The 7,438-nt window shown below is 42.9% G+C and overlaps 1 long non-coding RNA gene across 2 annotated transcripts; it reads left to right on the top strand.

Annotated features, from left to right (window-relative positions):
* Positions 1 to 2,951: 2,951 nt before the first annotated feature.
* On the top strand, positions 2,952 to 5,729 carry LOC127341324 (uncharacterized). 2 transcript variants are annotated; one of them, XR_007875428.2, is made up of 5 exons: positions 2,952 to 2,998; positions 3,276 to 3,473; positions 4,133 to 4,329; positions 4,816 to 4,946; positions 5,176 to 5,729. It is a non-coding gene; the product is annotated as an uncharacterized lncRNA (long non-coding RNA). The 2 variants fall into 2 exon arrangements; XR_007875427.2 differs by having other exon boundaries at positions 4,173 to 4,329.
* Positions 5,730 to 7,438: the final 1,709 nt, after the last annotated feature.

The raw sequence follows: 7,438 nt of genomic DNA on the forward strand, positions 1-7,438 counted from the left end.
CTACGCCGTCCCCGACCTCCAGATCTCATCGCCCAGGACCCCGGGTTCGTCAGCGGGCTTGTGTTGAGGCGCCACCGCTGGCGAGGCCTTCGGTCGTTCCCCTCTCTGGAGCTCCTCCTCTTCGCTAACCCTGTGCTAAACCCACCGGACGACAAAGATTCGTGGCGCGACACCATGGTCGTCGTCGTCGCTCCGCCGGAGACCGCTCTGCCCGCGGCGGATGGCTCCAGAGAAAAAGAGGAGGAGCGGGAGTAGTGCCGCATGTCCAAAAGAAAGATGCCCCAAGCCTCCTCACTCCGAATACCACGAGCTCGTCCTCCTTGCACTACTCCACGCGATGGTCCTCAACGCCGACCAGATCTGCCGCCACTTGGTAAGCCGATCCTGCACTACTTCTTCTCGTTCTTCTACCCACCACAGTGATGCTGTCCCTGCTTACCTCAAGATGAATTTGCTGGCCCCAGATCCACAAGGAACAGCCATGGTAGCAAGATCTGTAGCGGGGCATGTACGAACGCAGCAGCAGATACATCTAATTTGTCATTCTTTTACTACCGCAAGAAAAGGTTCCGGTTCCTTGAAGGGAAGTTTCTATTTTACTTTACAAACATAACGATATTTCTGTAATGTTTATGCAAAAGTTTTATCTAGAAATTATCATCAATGTATTTTCACCTTTCGCCATGTTCTTGCATAAAAATAGTTTTCAGAGTTCATCAAGACAGGGTGCAGATCGGTTTTCGTTCAACTCTTTTGGTTCAGCTTTGGATTTCTAGATGATGCTCACGACATGCAGTATACTTTGAAAATCAAGCTTTTCGTATGCACATCATGTACTATAGTGCCATGTACTTCTCTTAAATCATTATTCGAAGGAGTAACGGAGAAAGGTTTAGTTTTTGTATTAGTGGTGATTCTGAAATTTGAGTAATGTTAAGATTAGACTCATCAGACTCATGATGCGAATATTCGCCAAACAGGTTTTAATCCACAATCGCAATTTGTAGAATAACTGTCACGCATGCTATTAGAATTTGCAGGGCGAGGTGGTATTGTTCACTAACCGCATGTAGTTTTCCTGGACAGATGAAGCAGATATCAGAATCTTTCTTTTTGAATGACAATTCATTTCTGGACATAAGCGATGGAAAAGATCGAGTAATTAACAATCCATTCCTGTTAAATTTCTCTGCATGTTGGTTCTTGATGTTCCAGTTCATTAAAATGCCCTAAAGAGTTTGACAAGACAACCCCAAATTGCACAAACTAGAAGGACATCTTAATGGTACATAATTTGGTGGTAAAATTGGTAGGATATCCTTATGTTGTATATCTATGGTTGACCTTACACTATTTTTTGTACTTCTAAGTCTGTTTTGTGTTTCCTCCCAAATTATACATGCTTTTAGGTGACAACACATTGTTTTTCAAAAGGAAAGATTACAGGAAAGTGGTTTAATCAGAGAGACTGGATTTTTTTGGTGGAACCATGTGTGGACTCCGCATCAGATCGGCTCCACTATATTCTGCACCATGTCTTGGCAGGGTTGGCATGTGAGAGGGATCAATTCATCGTTTCAATGAAACCAGAACACAAAATTTGGTAAATCCAGAGATTAGTGCTACATGGGACTATTTGACTTTATTTAACGATGCAGTAAGTTGATGGCAAATGAATATCTTTTTGTTTGCTGCAGGATGATGTTGATACCGAAGAGACAATCAGCTCAAATAATGGTAATTATAGCTCCGCTTCATGCCTTCATGACATCAGCTTTGCTGAGCCTACAGCCCCAAACATGTCCTCTACTACCGCCCCCATAGACACGCTTGCAGAGCCGCCCACCCGCCAGCATCTCTCTGACGTGCCCAACAATGCCCACATGCATCCGTCGACCGCCCTCCAGCAGTAGTCCTCACCGTTGTATGTGTGGCCGTCTGACGGATCCGCCTCCACCAAGGGTTGTCCTTGGCAGGTTTTCCCGCCTGACGGCACTGCCGTCGTTAGAGCCGCCCAAGGCATCCATTCGCGGCAGCCAGCAGCGCAGTCTGGTCCGCCACAAGCCAGGTCTTTACGTTTCCATTCTTTTTTTTTCTGAATCTGGAGCTCATGTCCCTGGGTCATGCAGGGAATGCGATTATCCTCAAGCGTGTAGCAGGTTGTTATTATTCCTCTTGTTATGATATGGGTTACCCACTGTCAGCCGAGCTTGCCCTGTTTTCGTTTTCTTTTCTGACAATCTATTTATTTTTTACAGGCGTGTGAACTAGATTGCCTGTGATGGCCCTTCCAGAATGTTCTTGATTCGAATACATTAATAGAACCCTCACAATTTGATGTGATTTGCATGGATACTTGCTTATTCAGATTAAATGCCATCGTACATATAGTTCACCCAGAATCTGGTAAGTATTCGGAAACTTTCAACGATTAATATAATTCATTTTAACCGTACCAATATTTGGATAACAATACTTGAATCCAGAAATGTATCTTCGTTGTTTTGCATTGTTGTAGCCTGGAATTCTATTCTGAACTAATATACGATCAATGTTAGGAGGATAGTTTAGGAGTTCTCAAATATTTAATGTTCACCTCAGTAATATTCTTATTGTATTTGGTATGCTAGAAAGTTCATGCAATCATTCTTTTGTCTCTAATTTCTAAGTTTGAATGCGTCATATTTACTGCCTTATATCTTCAGTTATCTAACTTGGGATAAATAGAACTCGCAATATGACATTTGTGCTATGGTTATAGATGAGAAGATAAGGTCCTCTTATTTTTGGTACTTGTCAGGAGATTAGTATGCTGACATTTTAGTGTAATAAATTTGCTAATGCTTAGTGTGTTCAAACCAGCATAAATTAATTGGTTGTGCGGACATGTCTCACCCTGGGTAGATTACGAATATTGTGCACAACCAAATCGGTTTTATGAAACTCCACAAAAAATCCGAAGTTGATCTGCCAGCTCCTGCCTCAAGAGATGAACTAGGTAGCAATGTGCAATTCTCTGGGTGATGCATTTACATTCTTATAAGTTCAGGTTTTTGTGCATTGTCTACTGAGAATATCTGCAAGGCCATTGTCTCCTGAATGTATAAAAATAATGAATCATGGGGATTGTCAGTTCAGGCCTTTTCTTGCATCGAATGTGCCAGCTTATTCTTTCCGTTGTAGTTGGGTTTGATAAATTTCAGTTCTTTTGTTTGGTGTGCTGCATACTTATCTTGGACTAGATTCTGAATTATTGTTACTCTTTGCTAATGCAGGTTTCAGTTTCTACTAGATTAGTTGTTCAGCAAGAATTCTTTCATAGGATTTGTGAAGAAGGATGTTATGGCTGTTCCAGGTGAAAATAATGGAGCACGGAGTCGATCTGGTGGGTTGAGCATTTTCTTGCAAGCCCAGATGGTCATGTTGTCATTGGTGGAGTTGCAGGCCTACTGGTGGCGGCAAGTCTTGTTGAGGTGCTGCTACTTACCTTTCTTAAGGATTTGAATACTTATATGAGTTTGATTTTTTCTAGCAATATTGACATATATATAGGTGAAAAAACTTGGTTTACATATTGGGCATTCGTTTTATGAAATAGAGTAGCTTAATTCCTACTCTTTACATAAATTTTTGTTATATTAGATCCACCGTCTTTGGCATGTATTACTTCCTGTTATTCAGATAGATCTTTATTAGATTAGTTTTAATGTCTTTTCCATGATTATCTCCTCTCATATTAGCTTGAGAAGAGTAGTTTACATCAGATTTTTCGGTTCAGTACCATCAAGGACATGGAGGGTTCAGTTGATACCCGCTCCGCTGTGTAGTACTAGGTAACTTGTGAGACTGTTCTTTATCTGTTTTACTTCTTAGATATTTTTAGACTTCGGTCTGCAGATTAGTGTGATAAGAATCACCTTTAACTTGACATATCCTACCACTCCCCATTTGAATTGGTTAACAAGTGCACTTCATAGATCTGTATCTAGGTGCATCTATTTGTTTTTACGGTATAAGCACCTACATATGGCTAATTAATATTTAGAAGAGTGGTTATGATGCTATTCAAGCCCAAACCTCATCGTGGAGTATATGTGAGATGAACATGTCTTTACCTACTTGGCTGTGCCAGGTTCCAGTGTATAAGCTCATGGCGAGCAAATTCTGTGCAGCAATTGAGGAGGCTTTCCTGGTTTCTTTATGCTCCAAATGGATGGGGTGTGTTCTGTGGAGAAGTCTGTCAATAAGCAGTTTGTCGCTGATGGAACACATGAAGTGACTTGTTCTAATACTGAGCAAGAGTGCCAATCTAACAACTGAGAAGCACATGTAAGCATTTAGAAAATCTTGTACCAAGTGTTCAGTTTGCATGTTTCTTTAAATGCGTTTATTTACCAGTACTATACATCTGAATTTAATGCATATTATTTTGGTCAATTTCCCAAATTGAAGAAGCAAACTTTTCAGGAAGTAATAAGAAAATTATACATGTGGCATTCTTCTTGGAGCATCAAGTTTCCTCTTTTCGTAAATATTTTTAGCTTGAATATTACCTGAGGTCTGAAGTACCATCAGCTTCTATGGAAACTGAAGTGACCGTTGTATATTTGCAACTGGTACTTTAATTCTCAACTAGCTAATTGCCTGTGATTTACTGTTAAATAGTTATTAGGATTGCAATGTAATATTCCAATTACAGACTCATAGTATAAGTCCGCTGAAAATACCTGGGAGTATAATGCTTCGGCCCATATATCCCTTTTACTCATAAACGACTATGATGCCTAAATAGAACTTGTATTTTCTTGTTTGCAGTTTCAGTGATGGGTAGATGAATTGTCAGCTTCGCATTCAAGAGATTTCCAGCAGGTTGCATATGAGGTCGGGATTTACTAGGTTTGGATAAAGAGGGCGTTGGAAGTGTAATGCCTTAGATGCAACCGGAGGTACTGTTATGCCTTCCTTTCGTGAGCCTGGTACTTTGATTTTTTAGTTTTCCTGTGATTTGCTTGATTAGGTCTATGCATGGAACAAGAGGATCGGGTTAGTTTATGCCATCTTGCCTATATTTTTCATTTACATGGCACATGCTTATAAGTTTTTCTTATTTAATTATTATCTTCTAAAACTTTGACTTGTTTGACTAATAGATTAACCTATGCTAAATATATATAGGTAATTAAATATGTGCCGTGGATCTGGTGGAGACTAGGTTTATCACTCCTCTTCTGTTGGCGCCAAGCACTGGGTTGTTGGCCTACTGCGAGCCTCCTCCCTCGAGTGCTAGAACCAACTACGAGCGGCGGAGAAGAACAGGGGTGTGCCACCGGGGTGAGGTAATTGTGGCACTGGTGGGAGAGGGCGCTCATCAAGGCTAGCGGCTGGAAGGCAAGGGATTGGGAAGTCTGGTTGCCGGCAGTGGGGAGGCAGGAGAAGGATGTTTGGCCAGAGAGTAAACGAGGGCGGTAGAAAGTGGGAAGGTCGAGAGTGGGGAGGCAGGCGAGGACTGTCCAAATTTGGGTGGGAGTTTTTTTATTATTTTAGTGTCATCGAGTCAAGGAAAGTTTTATGTTAAGTAAGGCTTAAAAAGGAAGTTCGGTTATACGTATATGTGGCTGCAAAAGTACGGCTGATTGATATATATACCAGTATCTCAATGCATTTTAAAACTTTATGGTTGCTAGAAAATTGTGGCTTCTTGAAATGCATTTTAATTCAATATTGAACTATATTGTTGTTTTTTCTTTACGTGTGAATGTGAGTTTTTTTTTTGAACGGGAAATGGCCTGAAGGCCCTGGAAGCTGCATTAAATGGTGATACATCTTACAAAGAGGACCCAGGAAATACAGAAATAAGAACCTGGTCCTCCGCATTTGCAAACAAGACCCTTGAAATAAAATTTAAAAAGCAATTGGGTCCTTCGTCTTCATCGTGGCTTTGCCAAGGTCTCCAAGCACGGCCACTGACGACGACACCGGGGACTACACCATTTGGGTCGAGGTTAGCGTGCTACGCCGTGCTGAAACCAAAGATCCTCCACGATGGCTCGTCGACCTGGAGGAAGAAGAAGAAGCTATGGCGTCGGCTTGACACCACAACGTGGAGTGGCCGCCTTCGGCCGTAGATCACTTCAGCGAACCTGGCTTCCGTGTATGGACTCCACAGGAGAGCTTCACGATCGATCCCCGGAGCGCTAAATCCCGCCGCACCAGCCCACCTTCCGCCTCCATGGCAGCGAGATTGAGCGGGGACTAGGAAGGAGAACTCCAACCTTGGTCGAGCTTATTGAAGGAGACGCTGGCGCCGCTCCCTCCGGTCGCACGCAACACCATGCCGCCACCACCAGCAAGAACACCACCACAGGCCACCAAACGCCGCTCGCGAGCGTCGGCAACGCGCTCCAAGACAACGGCATCAAGCCAGACACCATACATGCCGAACTCAACTCTAGAAGCCTACACCTACGTTGCAGTTGTACAGGGAGGAGACCCTCACCCGCCTCAACGTCGGCTATCGCTGGAGAAGAGAAGGAGAGGGGCCAAGCCGGCCCAGATCTGAGGAAACGAGAGAGGGTGTTGGGAGAGACGAGAGTGGTTGGGGCGGAGACTCCCACGTCGCCAAACGGTGTGAGTGTGAGTGAAACCTGAAGAAATTATGAGACCGTTGCAACGCATGAGCATTTTACTATTATATGTGACACATAAGGCTACGATCCAGGATTGCAATGGGATATTTATGAATATCAAAGTGTTATTTGAAGAACTTTGAGTTGACAGTTATGATGGTCTAGAACATAGGAGTGGAACTTACGGCAGAAGAGTAACACGATCTAAAATTGAGAACCGCGTAGATGCACAATAATGTTGTTTTGTTGTCGCGTTCAATATTATTATGTTATAATACATTATAATATCTCTGATTTATTTTTGAAGTTTCAAAGAGTTGTAAATTATATATGCATTGAGAAATGAAATTTTATGACCCGTGGCAACGCACGGGCATTTGTACTAGTTATTACAAAAGAAGGAGGCAGAGGGGGGGGGGGGGGGGGTGGAGAGACCAGAGTAGTTTCTTCAATAACCCCATTGAAAGTCTTGGTGTTTCTTCTTTTTCAGATATTCCAGGCGATGACAGTAACAATATTATTTGATTATATCAATATCTATCTGCATCACTTTGTTGACATTTTATAAAATCTGCCAATGTCTATTTTGGTAAGATCCACGTACTATGTGCATGGACACCTATATTCCTTGGCACGAATTCTCAGATCCTTGACGACGAAGAAGGAGGCGCGGAGCGAGACGTCGCCACGGATGAAGTCGCCGAGGCTGATGAAGGCGATCGCCACGACGCGGACGACGAAGGTCATCTGACGTGGCACCCAGCGGCGGTCCGATGCGCATAGGTATCGTAGCCGCGGTTTGTCACTCGCGT

The sequence above is a fragment of the Lolium perenne genome, chromosome 3 (assembly GCF_019359855.2).
Source record: "Lolium perenne isolate Kyuss_39 chromosome 3, Kyuss_2.0, whole genome shotgun sequence".
Lineage (NCBI taxonomy): Eukaryota > Viridiplantae > Streptophyta > Magnoliopsida > Poales > Poaceae > Lolium > Lolium perenne.